The sequence below is a fragment of the Schistocerca gregaria genome, chromosome X (genome assembly GCF_023897955.1).
Source record: "Schistocerca gregaria isolate iqSchGreg1 chromosome X, iqSchGreg1.2, whole genome shotgun sequence".
In the NCBI taxonomy this organism is placed as follows: Eukaryota; Metazoa; Arthropoda; class Insecta; order Orthoptera; family Acrididae; genus Schistocerca; species Schistocerca gregaria.
This window is the reverse complement of record NC_064931.1, coordinates 801,495,527-801,520,251: the sequence shown is the minus strand read 5'-3', so window position 1 is coordinate 801,520,251 and position 24,725 is coordinate 801,495,527. Positions and strand designations below refer to the sequence as shown.

Here is a 24,725-nt window from a genome sequence, read left to right as displayed (position 1 = left end):
TGAAAAGACAGACTTAACTTGTAATATAATTTTGCTAAAGGAACACAGTATTAGTAATTCATCACAAACAGTACCGCCCCCAGTCCAGGTCATATATTTTTCAAAGAAGTTGGATTTTGTTAAATGTTCTCGTTTATCAGACAAATGAATTTCATGAGCATTTCAAGTATTATGGGCAGCAGTGCACACTGCTGAGCCTGTGGTTAGCACTTATATTTTTTATGAGACACCAGAATATATCTTGTTCCACCGTTGCTGCTTTAAAGGTAAGACAATTTAATTTACTTGTTATGTGCACAGGCAGCAAAGTTATCCGCATTGAACAGGGCCAGATGATTCAGTGCCTAAGGGGCTGAATTTATTTTCCAGTGACTGTATTTCTTTATTGGTATTGGGAGTTGCATTGTCCAATCATTTCGTGTAAAGTTTTGTTAACAATAACACAGAGTAAGCACACCACTTGCACTTACAACACGCAACACGACAACTCGAGTTCAGTACTCATTCCACAGCTCAGATTTCATTCAACGTAATCGTAAAGTTTATTATTTCATTTATTTAAAGAACGTTGCAGTGTGTATGTTCTACATCAGTGTTTGAGTAGACTATTTTTACAGAATGTGGAATCCTATGATTAGTATTGAACTGCGTGAACCCAGTCTCATCAGTAGTAAGGATAATCCACTTGCCTCGTTATTAGATTTAGATGTTTCCAACCTCAATTTTCGTGGCTAAATAGATGAATTTTATAAGGATCTAAACTATGTTAATAAAGGGAATACATAATGGTTAAAAATTCATAATTTTTAAAAAATCTAGGCCTCTTCTCACGAAACTTGCATTCTAATAATGCAAATTCGCATCTCAGAAATCATTAGCTGCATTATTTCCGGAAATGAAATCGACTTTTACCCACTAGTTTGACTGAAGTTTTCTTCTTGGCGCGAATGGGTGTATTATCATCTCAATCATGGTAACTTACGGTTCTAAATTTTCTGATAAATTAGTTTTTCGCAGTGTTGGCTTTTCAGCATTCGACAAATGTGGCAAACATTTTGATAATACATTATCGCAATTAATAACGCGGGAAAGTGAAGGGCACCCTTTCTTCTGATATCCATATGATGTCACCTATTTCGTGCACCTATGATCGCCACTGTTTATCACTTTGTGCAGTTTTTCCAGGATTTCTTCCGCAGTTTAAGTCCTGGAACGTAGTTTACGTGAATGGGTGCCATGAGATGTACTATTAGCTATGAAAGGGCGGACTCCTTGTAAACTTTCGCCAACGTTGAATCATTTTTCTTTGTAGACACACGACGTCTTCAAAAAGTCGTTCAAACAAGTATGATCTAGAAATCTACATCTAAACTGGGATTATAACGCTTTATTGTACCTCATACTAAGAATTCTTACCGTTTGTTTCACGGATGGGGCCTGGTAAAAATGACTGTGTTCACTTCTCTTCGCAGGCTGTTATTTGTCGCATGTTCTCGCGTCTTTCTTAGAGTATCTGACAATAAAGATTTTTCAAGCTTTCTGTTAAACTCTCTCATCAGTCAAACAAGCTTGAAAATATCCGCTCTGCCTTTTTCTTTACATTCTCAATTAATTCTGTTATATGCTCGATCTAGTTCATATCTCTACACATTTTACACCCCAATATTTTCGGAAGACATTTGTGATCCATCGACTCTGTAGATAAAGAAGACACTCTTTTACGTCTCGGGTGCGTCTCTACCTCAAGACCTAGAAGCCAGTCCGATAATTTATCGAGATATGCGTGGTTATTACTGCAATTTTTACGGGACAGAATTACTTCATATATGACGGCATCACACGCAGAAAGCCTAAGGCTGGAAATAATACCATCCGCTAAGTTGTTAGTGTCTGGCATGAATACCAACAGTACTGTTACATTCCCGTGAGGCATACCTGAAACTTACTTCGCTGTCTATAGATGACTGTCCATCTAGGATAATGTGCTGAGTTCCCTCCTTAAGATATTTTCGATGTTATCGGAAACATGATTAGATGACGCTCAAAAACGTATTTTCTTTGCGCGACATCAATATGCTACCGAACGACAACTTTTCGCAAGATTTGAAAGGCAGAAGCAAATATGATTACCCTGTCTATGGCACTGAAGTTATCATGGAAGTGCGCTACTTTGATTTTGCATTATCGATGATTTTGGAACCTACGCTGATTATCGTGGAGAAGGTTATTTTGTTTCTGGGAATTCCAGTATTTAAAGTTAGGTTATGTTCTGCTCGTAACATTCCGCTGCAAATAGATGTGACGGTAATTCTGATTCCTTTTTTACAGGTGTGTGTATCCTGTGCTGTTTCGTAATCACGAGTAGCTCGAGTTATCTGTGGTAAATGATGGTTAACAGCAAAGCTAATGTACTTGCAAATTGCTTACAGAAGCTTAAAGGGACTAACGGGGGATTTGAGCTGCTTTGTTATTACGTATGGAACATTTTCTTCTTTTCCTAATATATCCTACAGATTAGCAAACCGATAGTCACAGTTAAAAAAATTCTTCTGGGTATGCGACCGCATTGTCCATGTGTAAAATTCTCCGACGTTTCAGCCACTGTTGCAAATGGCCTTCTTCAGGGTGTTGTTACACATTGAATCACATACCCCGAAGAATTTTATTGACAGTGACAACGACCCCAGAAGCATACGCTTACTGATCGATAGTCAGCTTTTAAAGTTCTGTTCCTCAGTCGGTAAAAACGGAACTATTGGGTTCAAATGGCTCTAAGCATTGCGGGACTTAACGTCTGAGGTCATCAGTCCCCTAGACTTAGACCAGCCGCGTGGTTCCGGATTGAAGCGCCTAGAACCGCTCGGCCACAGCGGCCGGCACGGAACTATTATGGAATCACTTTGTTGTCCGTCTGTTGAGACTCGAATAGAGATATGAAGTTGAAATTTTTGTCAAATACTGATGTCTACGGTGCCTTGACGGAGTGAAAAATTTAAGCCTCTAATTCAACGCTGTCATTTATAACACATATTTTGACACTCGCAAACTCACCCATGAAAATCTATAGGGTATTTCTCGTTTATGTAGAACCATGGAATTTGCAATAGGCAAGATTTCACACTACAAGTAAAGAAAAAACCCGAAAATTCTTAATTTGCAATTATATGATTTTTTTTATTTATTTATTTATTTTTCCATTTATTGTCCATCTGTCTGTCAGCCCGTCTGTTAAGATCTCTTTTTCTGAGGAACAGGTAGAGTTATCAAGCTGAATTTTATGTCAAATGTTAAGCTATATGGCCCCTTGGCGTTGTAAAAAATGTAAGCTTCTAAGTCAGTACAGTCAATCATATGGCTATTTATGTCACATATGTTGGTACTCGCAAACTGGCTCATCAAAACCTATACATGATGCATTTACAGAAGTAATTAAGTTTCTACGGAACCTTCAGAGCGCATGTCCTTCTCATACTTGTCCTGTTTTTAAAGAATATGACTGGTAGATATGACGTACACACCACTTATATTGTAACGGCGGTACTAGCAGTCGAAATGAGTACGAATATTCTACTCGTCCGTCGATCAGTATCATCGGAGATAACTAAAGAAAACTGACGACATTTCAAATAATAATCAACAGTAAAATAGCTGTCCGAGTACATAATCCTTGTTTTACAGTTTCTCGGAAAAGTTGTGCTTTCGTCAGTGAAACACAGTAAGTTTAATAATATAAAGGGCGATTTGTAATCGAAATAGAAGTCGCCTGCAATGAGGCGCGGAACTGAAAGGTAATCTCAAGAGAACAGAGGTGTCCGCGACAATTTGTCAGCGGCGCTCCTTCGCGAGCCGAGATCTTAGTGAATATTACAGTCGAATTTCGCCGGCTGTTAATGCAAAGGGTATCCGCGAAACAGGAAGGCCGCAGGCAGAAGCGGGCTGTGGCGCGTGGCGCGTACAAAAAGCGAGGCGGCCGTGCAGAGAGGGCGCTGTTGGCACAGCCGCCATAATAAGACAAAGCCGCCGCGCCGCACCTTTGTAGCGAGGGCACATGTGTCCTGTTCTCACTGGTCACTGTTGAACTTCCTTCCCCCTCAACATAATGATAAAAGCACAGCACATTGAACCCAGCCGAGCGTCCAGCGTATTTACCCTGCGGACTAGTTATCCAGGGACTGCTACGCTCGACCTGTATTTATTTACGTTTGACACTAGGTCTGGGTGTTTGCGTGGACGTTACACAAGACGGCTCGCTGCCCAAACAAAGTACATGTCCAAACACTCGCCGCTCCAGCAAGACGCAGCTGTCATTTGCAATCCTAGCCTTGCCTAAACACCGGGCCGTCTGTTCCACGTACTTGTGCCGCGACCGCTCACGAAGAAGCCTAATTAAACGCAGGCTCCTCTTCGCCTGCTCTCTCGCTCGTCCGCTTCCGATCGCGTTTTCTGCACGTTCTCAAACTAATTTGGCGGAGCGAGTATGCCTTCGGGAAATAGACCTCCCAGGTCACAAGAAACCTATTTGAACTATGGCTATCGGGTTTTCCGTGCCATTTCTATGTTTATACTGCTGCGTGTTTATCCCACTGTTATCACTGTAGGTATCATCTGCCTTTCATTAGTCGCTGGATGATTATTGTTATCTTATTATTGTGCAAGATCAGTTTCTGTGTCTTAACAAAAAGCTTTTTTTCCATACGCATTTTGCTTCTTTAGTTGTCTGTAATACGTTTCTTCTTACTCATAATTATACATGTATAGATACGTCATATAAAACGTGAAACGAGGTTTTATATTATAGTTTTCGAGATTATTCCCTTGTTGTTCGGTTAAACGTGCTGTAAGTTTTGTGCGCACACGTGATTGTACGGTTTAACAATTTTTGGTTCCACTCACAATTTCGTCTTGTCTTCTCATCACGTATGTGCCACAACGTAGCTATTTAGTTGTCTTACCCACGTCAAAGTTCAGAATAGGACTAATAAACTGTGGAAGATAACTAAATACTATTGGAAGAAATGGCCTCACAAAATCGAAATTGTGAAAGCCGAGTAAGCTGCGCACCTAAAAGCCGTTTTTAACCTTAGGACACTAACGCCAAAATCCTAATATAAAACGCTTACAGGAATGTTTTATTGCATATCTGTTATACACATAATGGTTCTCGGAAATCCCCGTTACAAAATTCTAAAACTTGTAGAGAGGGCCGGCCGGTGTGGCCATGCGGTTCTAGACGCTACAGTCTGGAACCGGGCGGCCGCGACGTCGCAGGTTCGAATCCTGCCTCGGGCATGGATGTGTGTGATGTCGTTAGGTTAGTTAGGTTTAAGTAGTTCTAAGTTCTAGGGGAACATAAGATGTTGAGTCCCACAGTGCTCAGAGCCATTTAACTTTTTTTTTTTTTTTAGAGCGGAATGAGTACACAATATTTTGAATTGGAACCCATGTCTGAAATCATATCCTTGCCGTTCTATGACTGTTTCAGTTCAGATGTTTAACTCATCCACCTTGCGGCGTTGCTGGGTTAAAATTCGCGTAAATGCTTACTGCTTCTCTCGTCGTACTGTCAACCACAAAAGTTCCACCTACCTCAGTAAGGCGTCTGGTCACCAACCTGCTTCTCTGCAACGTAGATACTGAAACTTCCTGGCAGATTAAAACTGTGTGCCCGACCGAGACTCGAACTCGGGACCTTTGCCTTTCGCGGGCAAGTGCTCTACCAACTGAGCTACCGAAGCACGACTCACGTCCGGTACTCACAGCTCTACTTCTGCCAGTATCCGTCTCCTACCTTCCAAACTCTACAGAAGCTCTTCTGCGAAACTTGCAACGTAGATACTGTTCTCGACGACGTTAAAAGCAGCGTTGAAGAAAAACATCGTCAATACTTACGTTAACACAGTCCGCTGTAGCTAAATGTCATGTAAATATTTTATAACAATTTTCAGGTGTGGGGCAATTGTTTCATCTCTTAGAAAAATGTCAAAATTCGGCAAATAGTTCTTTATTTTCCTTTAGATGCCAAATCAAATAGGTGCCATCAGCGCGCATTTAAAACTAACAGCTAATATCACTGTCCTTCTCTCACAGCTCATACCATCTAGTACACACGCAAGACAGCCAGAAGTGTACCAAAGTTCAACCCAAATTTTCACAGTTTATACTCAGCTACAACATGAGTTTTACTTTCGGTCCTTTTCAGTGGATTTCATTAAAAGAAATTGCTTGCCAACCATTCCGTAAACTATTACGAAATACCCGTATGCCACGCGGAATTCTTCACAAAGGCCGAGAGTTCACACGCGTTTATTTCTCCAACTAATTCCTTCACAACCTCAAATTTTTACAATCTGTCCGTAAATGCATTTGCTTTCACGGCGATATAAACCGAACGCGAAATAACAGTACCTTCTTCATTTTACATATATTTTTTTTCGAGCACATTCAACATTACCTGCGCGTCCGACAGCAAGACTACGAGTCCCACAATGCAGTTGCTCACAGCGCATATACTACTTGATAGAGCTCGGGAAAGACTTCACACTGATTGGTTGATCAAATGAACAGCCAGTCAGCCGGCCGCGGTGGTCTCGCGGTTCTAGGCGCGCAGTCCGGAACCGTGCGACTGCTACGGTCGTAGGTTCGAATCCTGCATCGGGCATGGATGTGTGTGATGTCCTTAGGTTAGTTAGGTTTAAGTAGCTCTAAGTTGTAGGGGACTAATGACTACAGCAGTTGAGTCCCATTACTAAAAAAAAAAAAAAAACAGCCAGTCAGATCAATTTTTCAAGATCATATTCGCGCCTAAACTGGTTTGCTCCAATCAACATTCACAGGTGCATTTGCGTCATTTTATGCTGCAGATATTAATAAAATGTTCCAGCAAACCAAACGAAAACTAATCTTGAAATAACTTTAGAAAAACATTACTCTACAAATAACTATTCTGGCTGCCTTCTTACAAAAACAAGCGCACTTGGACATACGTCATCAGCAAGTAAGGGGAATTACAGCTTTCGTTGCAACAGCTTGTTGCACACTTTCCCATGACCAAGTTACATAATGTTTAACAGGAGATAATATTGAATCTTTAAGTATGTCCCGCATACACTCTCTCATTTACTCTCATTTATTTACACAACAAAACAAATAGTTATTAAATGAATATGGATTATTCCTGAATTCTCTATTAAGAAAACGAAAAATAGTTAACGTTATTTAAGTATAAAAATTCAAACATACTGACCTAACATTTTGTAAACTTCAGTAATGATTCCATCTGATAGAAAAGGACAAACTGTTATGCATCCGAACTGACTTTAATCTTACTAGTGTCGGTTTTTGGTATTTTTGGTAATTTTCTCTAACTTTGAAAGTATCCCAGCCAGAAAGCTTTGATTTTGCAACCAGCTTTCTTTTTATAACAGATCGCTAAATATAAAGTTTTTTTTCGAAATGGAATAAGATTTAGTATAGTTTATTTAGATTCTTAAGAGTTTTGTCGCTGTAACTGATACGAGTGAATCACGCCGAGATACAAGCGGCTGTCACCGCCACCGAGTCCAATGCTACGAGTCCGTACTGAAAGGTAGCTTACTGCAATAAAATGCAATTGCAGTTTGACTCGCAACGTTACAACCTCTGCTTCAGGAATTGAATTAGACAAGATGTAGTACAATTATTAGGTATTAATTCAAAAGGAAATATAACGAAACATTCATTAATTACTTACGCACATTTGTTTGTATTTAATTTACGAGACTCCTGTAGAAATAGAAGAAGATGTAACGGCACAACTTGTGGTCGCTGCACTAGGAATTGAAGAGACTCCGGGTGGGATGGAGAGTGTGTTCCGGATCATGCTTCGCAGGCAGAATGTCTGTAACAACGTTGGTCGTCTCCACATCGAGCCGCTGTTGTAAAGAATCAGTACTGTTCTGTGCATACAGTATGTTGGGTTCTGTTTTGTTTTGGAATAATGTAAACACCCAATGTTCAAGTGTTAACACAAACAAATGTGATAAATAGATGTTTCGTTATGTTTTCTTTCGAACTATTACCTAATAAGTGTACTGCGTCATGCCTAATTCAGTTCCTGAAGCAGGGTGCGCGAGTCAAACATCTGAATTGAAACCATTGTAGAACGGAAATGTTACGTTCACAGACATGAGTTCCTATTTAATGTATTATGTATTCACTTCCGTCTACAAGTTCTAGAAGTCTGTAACGGGAATTTACGAACACGTTGTATAATAAGAATAAAAGTACGTATTACAGGTTACTAACGATGTTTCACATATAACAGGTCGCGTGTGGTGATCAATTAGCCTTCTACTTAGTTGCAGTGATGGATCTTATACACTCAAGAGATGGAAGTAATCCAGCTGTGTTAAAGACAATCTCAATGAACGCTACCACAAAATTCTTTTATTTCTGTGTAACTGCTAGTAGTGTCCCTGGTATCTGCAAGACGACATCTGCTCTAAAACGTTAGAAAAGGTTTACATACGTATAGAAATAATAGAAACTAATTGCAAAAATATTTTTCCCAACGCCCCGATATGAATGCTCGTTGAACTTAAGCTTAACAATAATTTTTTCCAACCAGTTGGAAATAAATTCTTCCAAGCTTTGGCAGGTGGCGGAGGGCGAATCAAATTTTCATATTATTGCTATGAAATTATTTTATCTCTTTGGATAATATGGTAGGTGACGATAGAAACTAATTTGCTGGACTTGCGGCGCTCTTACAGTGATGCAGTGTTCTCAGACCGCTGCAGCTCTCATACGCAAAACAAAGTACACACACTTGTTTTGAATGAAATGATCCGCACTGGCTGTAAAATACTTTTTATTAAATCACCACCGTTTCGCGCCAATTGAAGACGCATCCTTAGGTCATAAGGATTACTTTTAACATGTCATAGTGGGAAGGTAACTGCCTTAGAGCCACTCTCCGTTATTCACGTCAAGCCGTACACGAATAGCACGCTAAAAGCGGTAGTCCATATTTAAAATGAAGTGGATGGCCGACCGGTGCCACAAGCAGGAAGGTGGTTGAGCAGCAGCAGGCAAGGCAGTACCACGGATATCCTAAATTTGGTTTGTCGGGCGGAGGTTTCAGTGGGGTCCGGAATGAAAGTTGAGTGTTTTAGCAGTGCCTCAGCCACCGCGCTCAATCTCCAGCAGACGAGTCTTCTCACCACCCCACTCGATTATAACTTAAAATGGCAAAGTTTCTTGTTATACAAGTGTGCACCACAAGTATTTGTATACCTGACAAAGATTTCTGACTCTTTATAACGTAAAAAAAAAGCATTACGCAGTCTCTCTGCAATATCATTGACATTGACATCAATTACCAACATAATGCAGTACTGGTGCTGATGTTTAAGCTACTAACTGAAAGCGGTTCGTGAACGCAAATATTTCATTACGTATGGCTCTTTAAATGCATTAAATGTTATACCTATTGGGTCATAAACATCTACATACACATCTACATCCATACTCCGCAAGCCACCTGACGGTGTATGGCGTAGGGTACCTTGAGTACCTCTGTCGGTTCTCCCTTCTATTCCAGCCCCGTACTGTTCGTGGAAAGAAAGATTGTCGGTATGCCTCTGTGTGGGCTCTAATCTCTCTGATTTTATCCTCATGGTCTCTCCGCGAGATATACGTAGGAGGGAGGAATATTCCGCTTGACTCCTCGGTGAAGGTATGTTCTCGAAATTTTAACAAAAGCCCATACCGAGCTACTGAGCGTCTCTCCTGCAGATTCTTGCGCTGGAGTTTATCTATCATCTCCGTAATGCTTTCGCAACTACTAAATGATCCTGTAACGAAGCGCGCTGCTCTCCGTTGGATCTTTTCTATCTCTTCTATCAACCCTATCTGGTACGGATCCCACACTGGTGAGCAATATTCAAGCAGTGAGTGAACAAGTGTACTGTAACCTACTTCCTTTGTTTTCGGATTGCGTTTTCTTAGGATTCTCCCAATGAATCTCAGTCTGGCATCTGCTTTACCGACGATAAACTTTATATGATCATTCCATTTTAAATCACTCCTAATGCGTACTCCCAGATAATTTATGGAATTAACTGCTTCCAATTGCTGACCTGCTATTTTGTAGCTAAACGATAAGGGATCTACCTTTCTATGTATTCGCAGCACATTGCACTTGTCTACATTGTGATTCAATTGTCAGTCCCTGCACCATGCGTCAATTCGCTGCAGATCCTCCTGCATTTCAGTCAATTTTCCACTGTTACAGCCTCTCGATATACCACAGCATCATCCGCAAAAAGCCTCAGTGAACACAGGGTCATTTATGTATATTGTGAATAGCAACGGTCCTACGACACTCCCCTGCGGCACACCTGAAATCACTCTTACTTCAGAAGACTTCTCTCCATTGAGAATGACATGCTGCGTTCTGTTATCTAGGAACTCATCAATCTAATCACACAATTGGTCTGATAAAATAAATCTGTTTGTTCAAAAAAGTCAATGTTGAATGTTAATGAGGTAATGACAATCAGAACCGACACTCTTACTTACATAAAATTAAAGAGATTTCTCGAACAGTAGATGTCAAAAGTATTTTTGTAAATATATCCGCCTGTAGCGTCGCGTCGTTAAGTGATTTGCCTTCTCACATGCAACAATGTGTTAATAATATCGTTGACCCACTGCGAAGTGGCAGTTGGCTACAGAGTAATGCACAGTAGATATCAAATCCTGTAAATCGCAGTGGCTACACGCGAAGAATGAAGTACGTAACATTAATACTGATAGCTGACATTCAGCTCAAGTCTGTATTTTACGACAATACCAATGTAAATACTGCGGGAAATGTAAGAGCATAAAGAGGAAACGTGTAGAAGTACGGGAAGTGTGAAAACGAGAATGTGAGACAAGCTAGAGAAGAGTATAGCCAATTCATTTTCTGTTACATTTTCGAATTTCATACCAGACAAGAGAAATAAATGCAAAAAATAGTTGAAATTGTGCGTTAGTCCAAGAAATATGGACTTCAGTGGCAATTACTTAACAAACTTGAGATTTAATACAGGAACATAAGGCTTGCGGGAAAACCATAATTATGTAAACTCTTCTTTCTTATACAATCGCTTTCCGTACGCTTGGGTCCATCACGACCCCGCAGATGCTGTGTATCGTTTGAATAAGAGGCTTTATTCACCACCATTGGCTAATTTCAAACTAACGGCCTCTTTCCAGGGTACACAGTACATATAAAAACACAGTCATGAGTATACTATAAGAAAAAATGAAGCAATAACACCCAGTATTTACATGTACATGTGATAACCATGTTCTAAATACGCCGTCGACACTGTATATAACGAAAATTAGTATATTCGTGCAGTATAAATGTATCTGTTGTCACTTTGTACTTAGGTATTGCCCCTGACTCATGTCGTCATATGTCATCAGTTCACTCGCAAATATCCGGTTGGTCATTAGTGGTGAATAATCCATTTTATTCAAATAATATATAGCCTCATGGGAACCATAACTTTTTTCAATCTATATTTACTAACTGTTTAATTAAGAATAGCACTTTACCCTCTCAAATTAAGATTTATTGAAGGAGGCAGTCCATCAGTAAATTACAGAGTCGAAATTACGTGGTACTGTGATTAAGGCATTAGAACAGGCGTTCTGTTTGGAACAGATGAGTTTAAGTCCAGATGTCTGGTGCCTTGAGTTTAAGAGGTAGGAAAACTAGGATGTTTCCTAGAGCAAGACTATCAGTCATATTTTTTTCCATCCATATTTAATGCGAGTTTGTACTTCGTCCCTAATGATGTCGATGGGACGTTAACTGCAAATCCTCTTCCTTTTCTTTACATATGGATGTAAAAATCTAACGAATATCTGAAATTGGAGAGCTTTTATATGATATTAAGAGATTATCTATTACTTCATCGCCAGAATTGTGTGAGCTCTAGTTCTGACATTTTATCTAAAACTTTGAGTAATCCTTTGTTCAGATGTTCTGTACTTTAACACTGTCACCCTGATCTACATGCTCCATCAGCAGAAATATAACTGCTTAATTTAGTTACCTCAATAACCGTTGAAAAAGATGTAAATCGTTTACCAGGGTTTGGAGGAACTATAAAAGGCAAGTAACATTTATAAGATTTTCAGATCTAGATTAAGAAGCATCTTTAATGTTGTTGTTATGATTCAGCCGTAAGAAATGTGAGAAAAAGACAGAAAAATAAAAGTAATAGCCGTGAGCAAAGGGTAAGAGAGACAGTGGAGGTCGAATTACAGATTTAAAGCTAAAATACAGAGCAAAAACAACACGGGCACAATGCAGGGAAACACAAAAACAAACACAAAGACAACATATACACATGACGACTACATCACAGAAGAGGACATACGCAGATATATTATCAGATACAGTTGCGAACATTCTAAAGAAACAAGGGTTTTGTCTGTATCTGCAACCACACGATTACTCTGCAGTTCACAATTATTTGGCTGGCAGAGGGTTGATCGAACCACCTTCAAGCTGTTTCTCTACAGTTCCAATCACGAACGACGGGCGAGAAAACCGACCACCTAAATCCTTCGGTGCGAGCTCTGATTGTTCTTCTTTTATCGGTATGATTATGCCTCCTTATACAGGTGAGTGCCAACAGAATGTTTCCGCATTTGGAGGACAAATTTAGTGGTCGAAACTTCGTGAGAAGATCCTGCCGCAACGTAAAACGCCTTTGTTTTAGTGATTGCCACCCCAATTCACATATCGTGTCCGTGGCACTCCCTGCCTTGTTTCACCATAACACAACACGAGCTGTGACCTCCTTTGAACTTTTTCGGTATCATCCGTCAATCCCACTGATGTGGATCCCACGCCGCACTGCAATACTCTAAAAGATGGCGGACAAGCATGTTGGAAGCATGCATCTGTTGCACTTTCTAAGTACTTTGCCAATAAATCGCAGTCTTCGGTTTGCTTCACCCACATTACCTGTGTGATCGTTCCAGTTTAAGTTATTCGTAACTGTAATCCCTAAATATTTAGTTGAATTTACAGCCTTTAGATATGTGTGATTTATCGTGTAATCGAAATTTTGCAGGCTTCTTTTAGTACTCATGTGGATGACTTCATACTTCTCATTATTTAGAATCAATTGCCACTTTTCGCACCAGTCACGTATCTTGTCTGAATCATTTTACAATTTGTTCTGATCATCTGAGGTCTTCAGAATACGGTAAATGACTGTTTCACCTGCAAACAGTCTGGGAGGGTTGCTGACATTTCGTGACAGATTTGCGTTCATGATAACATTTAAAGCATCTCGCAATGTAGTTCGAGATAAATTTCGAGCTTCTGTTAAACTTCCCCAATCTCTTGATTTTGCTTTCTTTTAAATTTGACAAGCTTTTATCGTTGATTTTGTATCATTGTTCTGACCCGTTTTGTGTACCATGGGGGATCAGTATCACCTCTTATTAATGTATGTAGTATATACCTCTCAAATGCCGTCGATACTATTTCTTTGAAGTCAAACCACAGCCGGTCTACGATTACATAGTCAAATCGTAAGGAGTGGAAACGTCTCTCCGGAAAGCGCCAAGCGAATTTTTATCCCCTTTTTTTTAAAAATAGATGTGTTATGCGTTTATTTTTGGTGGGTTTGGATGTTCGGTATTCAGTTTCGCTAAAACTGCCTTTGTGGTCACTAACCCCTGTACTCGCGATGATGCTCCCTATTTGCTCAAAATTATTTGTTGCTGAGAGGTCATGTATGTTTTCGCAACCATTTACACTTCGAGTGGCTCCTGAACTAACTGTCCGAAGTAATTTTCTGAGAAAGCATTCAGTACAATTTCGCTTGACGTTTCATGCCTACTGCCGGCAGTAAACGTGTATTTTTGCCAACATATTGAGAGTATATTGAAGACACCACCAACTACAATTGTGTGAGAAGGGTAACTATTCGAAATAAAGATCAAGTTTTCTTTGAACTTTTCAGAAACTGTATCATTAGAAAAAAGGGGGTTGGTAAAACGAACCAATTATTAATTTATTCCGGTTGTCAAGTATATCCTCTACCCATACTAACTCTGACAGCAGAAAAACACTTCGCCACCAACTGTATTTAATCTATCCTTTCTGATCACGGTTACGTCCTTCAAAAAAATTTCGATTGGACATATATCCAGCTTTAGCCAGCTTCCCGTACCTATAACGATTTGAGTTGAAGGTTTTTCTATTAGCGTTTGGAGCTCTGGTTCTTTCACAACACAGCTACGACAATTTACAACTACAATCCCGATCTTTTACGAGTAAAGCAACACACAGCCTTTAATTGTATTTAACTAACTCAGCACTCAAGAGTGAAAGTACCAAGCAACAGGCATATATCAACTGAAATGCAATTTTGTCATATGATGACATGGTTGGAGACCGTTGCTGTTATTTAAAGACAAATGCAACCAGCCACAAATTTATCTTAAGTTCCTTTATTCAAAAGGTACCGTCACCGATTTCAAATCATTACAATTCAGCGTCAGATGGCTTTCATGCCTTCATTAGATAGTGTGGTGCGTTTTTTATTGATTAGTTGTCCTAAAATATAAATAATACATAATTATAAGCACGCCACACAGATGGTTGCGTTACAGATTTGCGTTGGGATGTGACTTACGTGAGCACTTCGTGCTCAATTATACAAATTTATGTGTGCAGAGATAAGAATGTGGCAGAAACTACGAACATCATTTGTTGGACCAATACTATAAAAACAAATACTCCAAACCGACATTTCACGTAAGTCACATCCCAATGCAAATCTGTAACGCAACCATCTGTGTGACGAGCTTATAATTATGTAATGATTCGAAACCGGTAACGGTACATTTTGAATAAAGGAACTTAAAATAAATTTGTGGCTGAATGCTGTCTCAACACCATCAACATGTGTCTTCAACTCAAATGTCACCGCTACAACGCAGTGTACAGAGAAATGGGTAACAGGGATGTTAGAACATTTACGAAGAATGTATCAGACTTTAGAGGTATGGCGCAAAATCACTGCACATTTGCAGAATGTTTATTACAGCATAAATCACAGTCGTCTTCCACATGCAAATTATCAGAATTCAAAATCAAGAACAGCATGTGGAACATCAGCGCACATTGTAAGGATAAATAATTTTACAAATACTGACCAAGAAAGTGCCAGTGTCACAGCTGTTCATTAATTATTAGCGGAATGGCAGAATATGTAAGCTAAAGTTGCCACTTGCCTGTGAAAATACCTACCTTCCGTAGAACTCTTTTCACACAAATTGCGTTTTGATCACAACCTGTATCTCGACTGCGGTTATGTGTTTTGTCTCTCCTTGTGTTTTTAAAATCGTTACACGTTATTACATTGATGGTGTTAATTGGAACACTTAAGTCGTTCATATGACGTATGCTCTTACAAGTGCAATGCTAAAATAAACTAAAACCCAACCAAAGCCGCTGCTGTGGCTCATTATGTCGTTTATTGCAATAGGCGTATTTCGATGGGATTGCCATCTTCGGTTTATCTGTGAAAAGTACATAGTTTGGTGTAACATTTTAAATTTTTATTCTCAAAATACTTTACAAAAAAGTCATTGGTAAATCTAGATTTAAAAAATTGTTTGTATTATACTATCTCTATGCTTTTCTGATATTTCTCATCTCACACTGGAGTCTTACGCTATGATTCATTATGCTGACATATCATCTGTAACAATATATTAATTACATCGTGTTTTTCAGAAGACTTATGTGACTGACTGCACTTAGTATTAAAGTTTTATTCAATCGGTATTTCTATAATATAAAGTATAGAGGAAAGTATAATCTTTTCATAACGATTTTATTACAGCAATAACACTATTCAGAAACAGTGACGTAGGTGAAGGAGTAAGAGCGAGTCTGAAGGTCTATATCTGTTGACGTTAATTAAATAAATAAAATAATCAACTTTCTGACCAACACGGTCAAGTTTCCCACAGTCAGTTTCAATTTTTTGTTGTTTATTGGTTTATCTTCTTAGATTCCGCGTGACCATCCGAACTTAAGCTTTTCAATTCATTAAACTTTACCCACAGTCGTACACTTTAAGATATTTCATTCTGAAAGCAACCGGTTCGGCAATTCATTTTGCCACCTTCAGGCCCCATACGTCTTTTTTTTTTTTTTCAAATCAACGAACTTATCGTACAGCGCCATGAAACTGGATATCGTGAATTCCAATCGTGTGCACCTGCTTCATACGAAAGCGTGACGGCAACTAGAGCCAGCCCTGTATAAATATCACTCCTGTTCTGCTGGAGGACCTACTCAGTTGGCAGCCATCCAGCCTGGAGGTTACACGTATGACAGTCTGCTTCCTGTTTGTCTAGCCATCTTCAACCTCTTGTGGAACACCACCTGAGGAACATAGCTGCAGAGCCAGTGCCAGTGGCGTCACCATACAGCCTTCTGATGGCCTAACCAGTGGGTCAGGGAAGCAGACCATCATCCGACATTGTGGAGGATGCTGCTCCCATCGTTCACCTTGGTTCCTGTAGGTAGACTGGTCTTTCTCCTTTTGGGAAACTACAGAATAACTCAGCATGACTACACACACTCTATGCGCAGAATCCACTGTTTCCGTGCCGCCCACTCCTGCAAGGCATTGGCTAGGACACTGCCGCCCGACAACAGCTAGACCCCAGTCATCGTCCTCTGTTCCAGGTGTTTCCAAGTGACACAGAAATAAGGACTCAACCACGAAGTCAGCCACGCGCACCGGCATTTAAACCCCCATATCCAGCCCGTGGTCATGGGTACAGATGGCCACACTATGACCCAAAACCCATGCCGGTCGTCGCCATACTTATGACACAGCCATGACCGTCGTCTCTGGGCCACGGACCGACGACCACCCTCTGAACCCCTGAGCCTAAGGAGCCTGCATTCTGGCACAGCCTCACAGCCCGGGTCACACGAGTTGCAGCCAAATCCACGCCCTGGGGGACTCCCTGCCACTCACCAGCCTGCAGCCCCGTGCTCATCACCCAGGTAGTCCTGCTGAGAGCGCCTGCCTATCCCTGGCTAATTGCTGTCTTGCTGCTGCTCCATCGTTCTGTTTCACGCTTCCTGCGTGTCCGTGCTAGCTTGATCGGGTCCAAGGGACACCACCTGCTGCCTGCTGTCGATACTTTGCTCTACGTTCATGTGTGATTAGCAATAAATGGTTCAGACAACAGATTGGCACCCTCAAGCACCTCCCTCTGGGAACTACTCACCTACACATTCCCCGTTAGAGTTTTGTGATATTAGTGCAGATTTGCTGCCCTATAGTTTTACTTACAAGGGAACATCCCGAAGTGTCATTAAACGATCTCGATGAAACTGGGCAAGTGTGTAGATGGGCAATATAAGGCAATAGATATTTTTTGTGCCCAATTTCACTTACGCCCGAAAAGGTAATTTTGCATTTTAGGTTAAGAGGCAATACCTTCAAAACGATGATATATAAAAAAATATTTTTCGTATAAAAGTTGATATGTAATAAATGGTATTGAAAACTGTATAAACAGCTTCTGTAAATTTTGAAATTTTGCAGAAAACCCCACCACCATTAGTGAGTGTTGTATTTTTTTGGAACCAGTAAGTCGAGTGATTTTCGGTGGCGTATGTAAACAGGGCCTTTTGGACCAAACATCTTTTATCTAGATCATTGTCTTGTGGGACTAAAATTCAAATATTTCTTGTAGATGCCAGAGTTAGTTGAGATACCCTTGCATAACTGTAAAAGCGTATATTTAGCTAGTGAATGTCTAAATACTGAAACACAAGGCATATTTTAAAGTCAAATATCACCATATTGCTTCAAAGCGTCAGGCGTACTTATCTGTAGTCTACGAAAGTGACATTGTGATATGTAGGTCTATGTGAATATATGTCCTCTGTGAGCCAAAATATATATAAGCATATCCCATGCATAACAAAGAGGAGTAATTGTATCACAGAACATGGCAGGTGAATTGGGTCCCACGATGGCAAGAATTCTCAACTACTATATATTACCTTACAACAGCAGGGTTAATTTGGCCTTACCACATAACTATCCTTGTGGGTTTCTGTGTTTTGTGATTCTCACAGGTTCCACTCTGTATTTACTAACTGGATTTGTGTTTTTAACTGTTGTAGAGATAACATTTGATAATGAGATGCACTGCATTGAAAGCGGTCATTTGAATTAATAGAAAAAGGCGAGACTTCGTCAGTGTCTTCCCGAGCTACTTCAGCTGCGGACCCTCAGAGAAATTATCGTTGGAGTAAATCTTTCACTGCATTATTGTTCGGTGGAAAGCTTTCCTAAGACTAAACTCTACACTAAAATTTAAAAAAAATGTGTCACAAGATACTCGTTGCATTGCGAGCTTCCCTGGAAGGAACAGGATTTTGTATACGGTCATTTTTAACCCCTTAGTGCGTACAACGACACTTGCTATGAAAGCTGTCAGCTGATACACACTATCCCCCAGAACCGAGAAAAATACATCAAGAAAAAAATGTGTGGACACGGAGTTAAGAAGACGAAAGGCGCGCTGTAATCTTGTTGCTACCCGGCGCGGCGCCCAGTGCTGTGGCAGCAGCCCTGTGAGAGGCGGCGCAGTCCTGTGGGACCGCCGCTGAATGTGCTGCGATCTCAGTTCCCAGGAGCCGAATGCCGATAGAGCGGACGTGTGCAGTCGCGTGCTAAAGGCGTCTTCTCCGCTCCGCATGAAGCCCGCGCAGGAAAATGCGTTGTCCCAAGGCGACCCCTGTCATAACCAATTATTGCATCTTCGAGTGCAGTTCTGTGCCCGTTCCAAGTTGTATTGCAGATGCCTGAGTAACAAATCATCAGCGAGGCACTGAGCACAACAGTAACCTGCCACGGCAGTATTAAAGCTATCGGTAAACTTTTATTTATTTTTGTATGGATATGTATCACCTGTCCTTTAGGCCTTCTCTTGCATTTAACCAGATAGCCTTAACTTAAAATGACATTGCGCATTGTACACGAATCACTCATCTTAGCAGCACTTCTTGATTCGGATTCAGGAATATTTACTTTGCCTTTTTTGGTGAAGGGATTTCGGAAAACCGCATTTAGTAATTCCGCCATCGCCCAGTGAAGCTATTTATTGTGTTTTTCCTCTAGTGTACTTCACATACGACCACTTCACATACGACCAGAATCTCATTTGATATTCTGCCAGATTTCGATACTTGTGGAAATTATTAAAAGAATCTCCATCCAAGTTCGCGCTAAATTACGAAATTCTGTTAAACTTTGCCAGTGTTGGAGATTTTGCCCTCTTTTAAATCTGACATGCTCTTTTCGCTGCTTCTGCAACGGGGTTCTGATCTGTTTTGTGTACAGTGAGGAGTCACTTCCCTCTCTTATCTCCAAAGCTGTCGACAGTTTTGTTCGAGTTTAACCCATGTCTGGTCTTCACTTTCATAATTGGTTCGGAAGGAATGGGATTATCTCTTCGGAAGGCGTCAAGCAAACTTTTATCTGCTTTCTGAAATAGATATATATTGCGTTTATTTTCTGGTGGGTATGGATGTTACGCTATTCAGTCTCGCTACGACGACCTTTCGATCACTAATCCCTGCATCTGTCATAATGCTTCGAGTATGCATCCGTATACATTTACAATCTCACTGGGCTCCTGAACTAAATGTTCACAATAATTTTCGGAGAAAACAGTTAGTACGATTTCAGACGATGTTTTATACTACCACCGATTTTAAAAATGTATTTTCGACCAACATATCGAGGATAGACTAAAGTCACTACCAAGTATAACTGTATGAAATAAGACTCGATCTTTGAACTGTTCAGCAACTGTATTGTCTCAGTGGGGAGGTCGGTAAAATGAATTAGTTATTAACGTGTCCGGTTGTCAGTCATAACCTCTACCCATGATAATTCACAGGAACTTGAATTTCGCTCAGGACTACTTGTAACAGCAACAGACACGCCACCGCCAGTTGTATGCAATCTATCCTTTTCTGAACACCGTTAGGGCCTTGGTAAAATATTCATCTGAACTTACCTTTGGCTTTAACCAGCTTTCAGTACATATAACGAATTGTGCTCTAGCGATTTCTACTATCAACTGGAGCTCTGGTTCTTTCACAACACAGCTACGACAGTTTACTGATATAGTATCTTTGCTTTCCAGGTCAGTTCATGTCGTGTGTCTGACTTGCACCCTTTGAGATTGAAACATTTTTTTGTACTTTCCCGAGACGCTTTAACCTAACAAACCGTCCAGTCTACTCTACACAGCCGTCGCTACCCATCTAGCCGCCTCCTTTGTATATCAGCCCCCCAGGAGGTTTTTCGCTTCATACTACCTGCCACTCGACCACGGGTTAGGGTTGAGCCTCAGTGCAGGCAGTAGTTACAGCAGCTAGGACAGACACAGTAGTGGACTGATCAGTGGACAGGTCGGACGTGCTGGGCCTCCCTCAAATCTCCACATCCTATTCCCCACAGTGGTTCCTACTGGCAGTGTGATAAAAGCTAGCGCCACCTGGAGCTGTGAGCGAAGCGTCGCCGACCCAGCCTGCATCCAAGCACGGCAATCACATTCCCTATCCATACTCAAGACGGGGGAACTCTGCACTATACAGTAATCAAAACGCTACGCTGTGCCTAGTAAGCACTCAAACACACAATAAATTTAAAATTATGCCGAGATCCTTTACTTATTTGAGGGTTGGTAGCTGGATAATCACTAGTAGTATGGGAGAGATTATTTCACAAACATTTTTGCCGATTAACTTTCAATATTTTTTCGGCGCTTGTCAAATAAAAGTGTGCATGGGCCTAGGCCCAGTGGAAACATTTACAGCATGTAAAGGAATGTAATCGAAATTGTTTCCTGTTCACCTCAATTTCCTACGTCTGTGACAAAAATGACAACATTTCCTTATGTGTTAGTTATTCCAGGACTATGTACACTACTGGCCATTAAAACTGCTACACCAAGAAGAAATGCAGATGATAAACGGGTATTCATTGGACAAATATATTATACTAGAACTGACATGTGATTACATTTTCACGCAATTTGGGTGCATTGATCCTGAGAAATCAGTACTGAGAACAACCACCTCTGGCCGTAATAACGGCCTTGATACGCCTGGGCATTGAGTCAAACAGAGCTTGGATGGCGTGTACAGGTGCAGCTGTCCATGCAGCTTCAACACGATACCACAGTTCATCAAGAGCAGTGACTGGCGTATTGTGACGAGCCAGTTGCATGGCCACCACCATCGACCAGACGTTTTCAATTGGTGAGAGATCTGGAGAACGTGCTGGCCAGGGCAGCGGTCGAACATTTTCTGTATCCAGAAAGGCCCGTACAGGACCTGCAACATGCTGTCGTGCATTATCACGCTGAAATGTAGGGTTTCGCAGGGATCGAATGAAGGGTAGAGCCACGGGTCGTAACACATTTGAAATGTAAAGTCCACTGTTCAAAGTGCCGTCAGTGAGAACAAGAGGTGAGCGAGACGTGTAACCAATGGCACCCCGTGCCATCACGCCGCGTGATCCGTCAGTATGACGATGACGAATACACGCTTCCAATGTGCGTTCACCGCGATGTCGCCAAACACGGATGCGAACATCATGATGCTGTAAACAGAACCTGGATTTATCCGAAAAAATGACGTTTTGCCATTCGTGCACCCAGGTTCGTCGTTGGGTACACCATCGCAGGCGCTCCTGTCTGTGATGCAGCCTCAAGGGTAACCGCAGCCATGGTCTCCGAGCTGATAGTCCATGCTGCAAACATCGTCGAACTGTTCGTGCAGATGGTTGTTGTCTTGAAAACGTCCCCATCTGTTGACTCAGGGATAGAGACGTGGGTGCACTATCCGTTACAGCCATGGGGATAAGATGCCTGTCATCTGCTAGTGATACGAGGCCGTTGGGATCCAGCAATTCGTTCCATATTACCCTCCTGAACCTACCTATTCCATATTCTGCTAACAGTAATTGGATCTCGACCAACGCGAGCAGCAGTGTCGCGATACGATAAACCGCAATCGCTATAGGATACAATCCGACGTTTATCAAAGTCGGAAACGTGATGGTACACATTTCTCCTCCTTACACTAGGCAACGCCGGTCAACTGCAGTTTGTGTATGATAAATCGGGTTGGCAACTTTCCTCATGTCAGCACGTTGTAGGTGTCGCCACCGGCGCCAACCTTGTTTGAATGCTCTGATAAGCTAATCATTTGCATATCACAGCATCTTCTTCCTGTCGGTTAAATTTCACGTCTGTAGCACGTCATCTTCGTGGTGTAGCAATTTTAATGGCCAGTAGTGTAGTTTTAGCATGCTCATAAATGTCAATCTATGACATAAGTGCTCAGTAACACTCTCGATTTATGCTGACTGGCAGTCTGTAGAAACAAAGGACTAGTTTGTAAAAAGTGAAAAAGAATTTCGTCCAAATTTTGCATAAATTTCGGGGTTAAAAGAAAAATTTCGGGCCACATATAACCCTCAGCAGTGGGAAAAGAGATATAAAGAATCTTCAGAGAACTCACTAAAAATCTAAGTACATTAAGATGCTTCCTGCCGTACTAGACACATTGTACCGTCTCATTGTATCTAGGCAACGACCATTTCTTCTGGCATCATATGAACAAAGACAATGATGTGACTGTGATTCCGGGGGTCTCGTCATTCTAAGAACCTGCGTTACTTCATTTATGCACTATTAGCGAATTTTATAAATGCCCAGCTTTTATATCGATTTAATATTTATATTGACTCTTCCTAGATGAAACACTAATTCCTTAGAATCATGTAGCTCTGGGCTTAAACGCATGCTGTTCTACTGCTGATTTGCCAATATTTCCCAGCGGATAACTAGCTACGCTTGTGTCCTTTAGGTCTAATGTTAAAGCTTATTTTCATCTGTTCGCTGTAAGCGAAACTAGATACACATGGGATGTTGCTGCTGCAGGAGGATGCAGAAATCAAATATCTCATACTCGTAAATTTCATACGACTTGAAGTAGTTTCAGACTTATAGTTTATTAAGTAATTTACTTTGCTAAGAGTATCAGGGAGCCGCAGTACTTAGAGGAGGAATTAGCTCACTTACAAATAATTTACACAGAAGATACCGTTAGTCTGACAGAAAAGAGATAGGGTTATTCTTCCCAAAGATTTAGTGTTAAGGCTAGTTTACATTAGGCCAGTAACTTACCCAACTAGCGAATGATTTAGGAACTAAACGTGTGTGGACAACAGTCTTTAGTCCCCTACCTGAACTCACTTGCTGATGGCACTTCACTAAACGGATGTCAACGCCATAAGTGTGTTAGAGTACCATAGTAGTCCGTCTTCGTTCTACTCTCTCTTTTCATCCACCTGTTTCTTGTGTATCGGCAACGTGGTTCGCTGGAGTGAAGATGTGACGATCAAACCTCTTACTCCTAACGTAGGAGCGGCGTGTTTGCGGTATGTGAAACATTTCCTGTACGAAAACAGAGCAACAAGGTACTCACAGACGCTTGACTGAAAAGTACGATAGGAATACCGAGCTTTCAAGAGAAATTAAATAGAAAATTAAAAGCGTCGGGCTAGGAACATACGAGCAGAATCAGTTGACTTCTGTAGTCGAATAATATGTGTCAAGGTCATAATGCTACATACACTACCAAGAAGGTACAAAACTGCGTGCTATTTTGCTGATACATTTATGGCCTCTTTTGAATGAGTATCAGTAGCTGGACTCTATTTTGTACTTTTTCTTATACAAAACTTAATTAAGTTTCTGACATTCTTAATGTGGTATTCATTTGGCCCTTCAACTCCAGATACTCCAAGACGCACATTGGATGCTCCACAGAAATCTCTTCGTCCAGTCCATTTTCGTGTCTTTTCTTTATATTTTAATCTCTTCTTCTACTTCTTCCAGGATAAGCTTTCCCTACAGCTCGAATTGTGTGATTCGTACTCGTTCTCCAACTTACACAGCAAAGTTGTCGACACTTGACCACTAACTAAATCATGGGTAACCGCAAACTCAGCCACTTGCCGTTATCTCGTTTAATAGAGCTACTAAATCACTCACCACTTGTCTACATTACTGGCCTAGTGTTGACCAGCCTGAAGTTGTGAAAAACAACTTATTACAGGAAGATTACTTTCGTTATTCGTTATTATGAACTTAGCGTTTCACTAGAGCACTAGTGATACATCTTATTAACCTATCTTTTATGTCAACTCCAAAATCTTATCAGTATTTGAATTCCGTAAAACTACGGGTTGTGCCCTAGCCAAAGCGCTGCATGCATATACTGTCAACTCAACATCGGAAGCACAGAAAGAAACATCGATACTGTGCAAAAGGAATGGAGTTGGGGAATGACGGTAAATTGGGCAAACTTTGCTTATAAGCCAAGAAACCATATAGTTTATATTAAGTAAGTTATTTCATTTTAATGTTCTAACTTGGGGCTCGTGCAGTCGTCAACGTAGACAGACAGAACTATATCGACACACATGTGATCTCCATCACACACAAAAAAATGGCTTCTGAGTATGGATGTGGAGGCAGAGGCGCAAAACACACACAGCAGTTAATAACGTGATGATAAAGACCCACCTAAAATC

At 40.8% G+C, this 24,725-nt stretch overlaps 1 non-coding gene across 1 annotated transcript; it reads right to left on the bottom strand.

The window, feature by feature from the left end:
- Positions 1-5,661: 5,661 nt before the first annotated feature.
- On the bottom strand, positions 5,662-5,736 carry Trnas-cga (transfer RNA serine (anticodon CGA)). The gene has a single exon. It is a non-coding gene; the product is annotated as a tRNA-Ser (tRNA).
- Between the last annotated feature and the right edge of the window lie 18,989 nt (positions 5,737-24,725).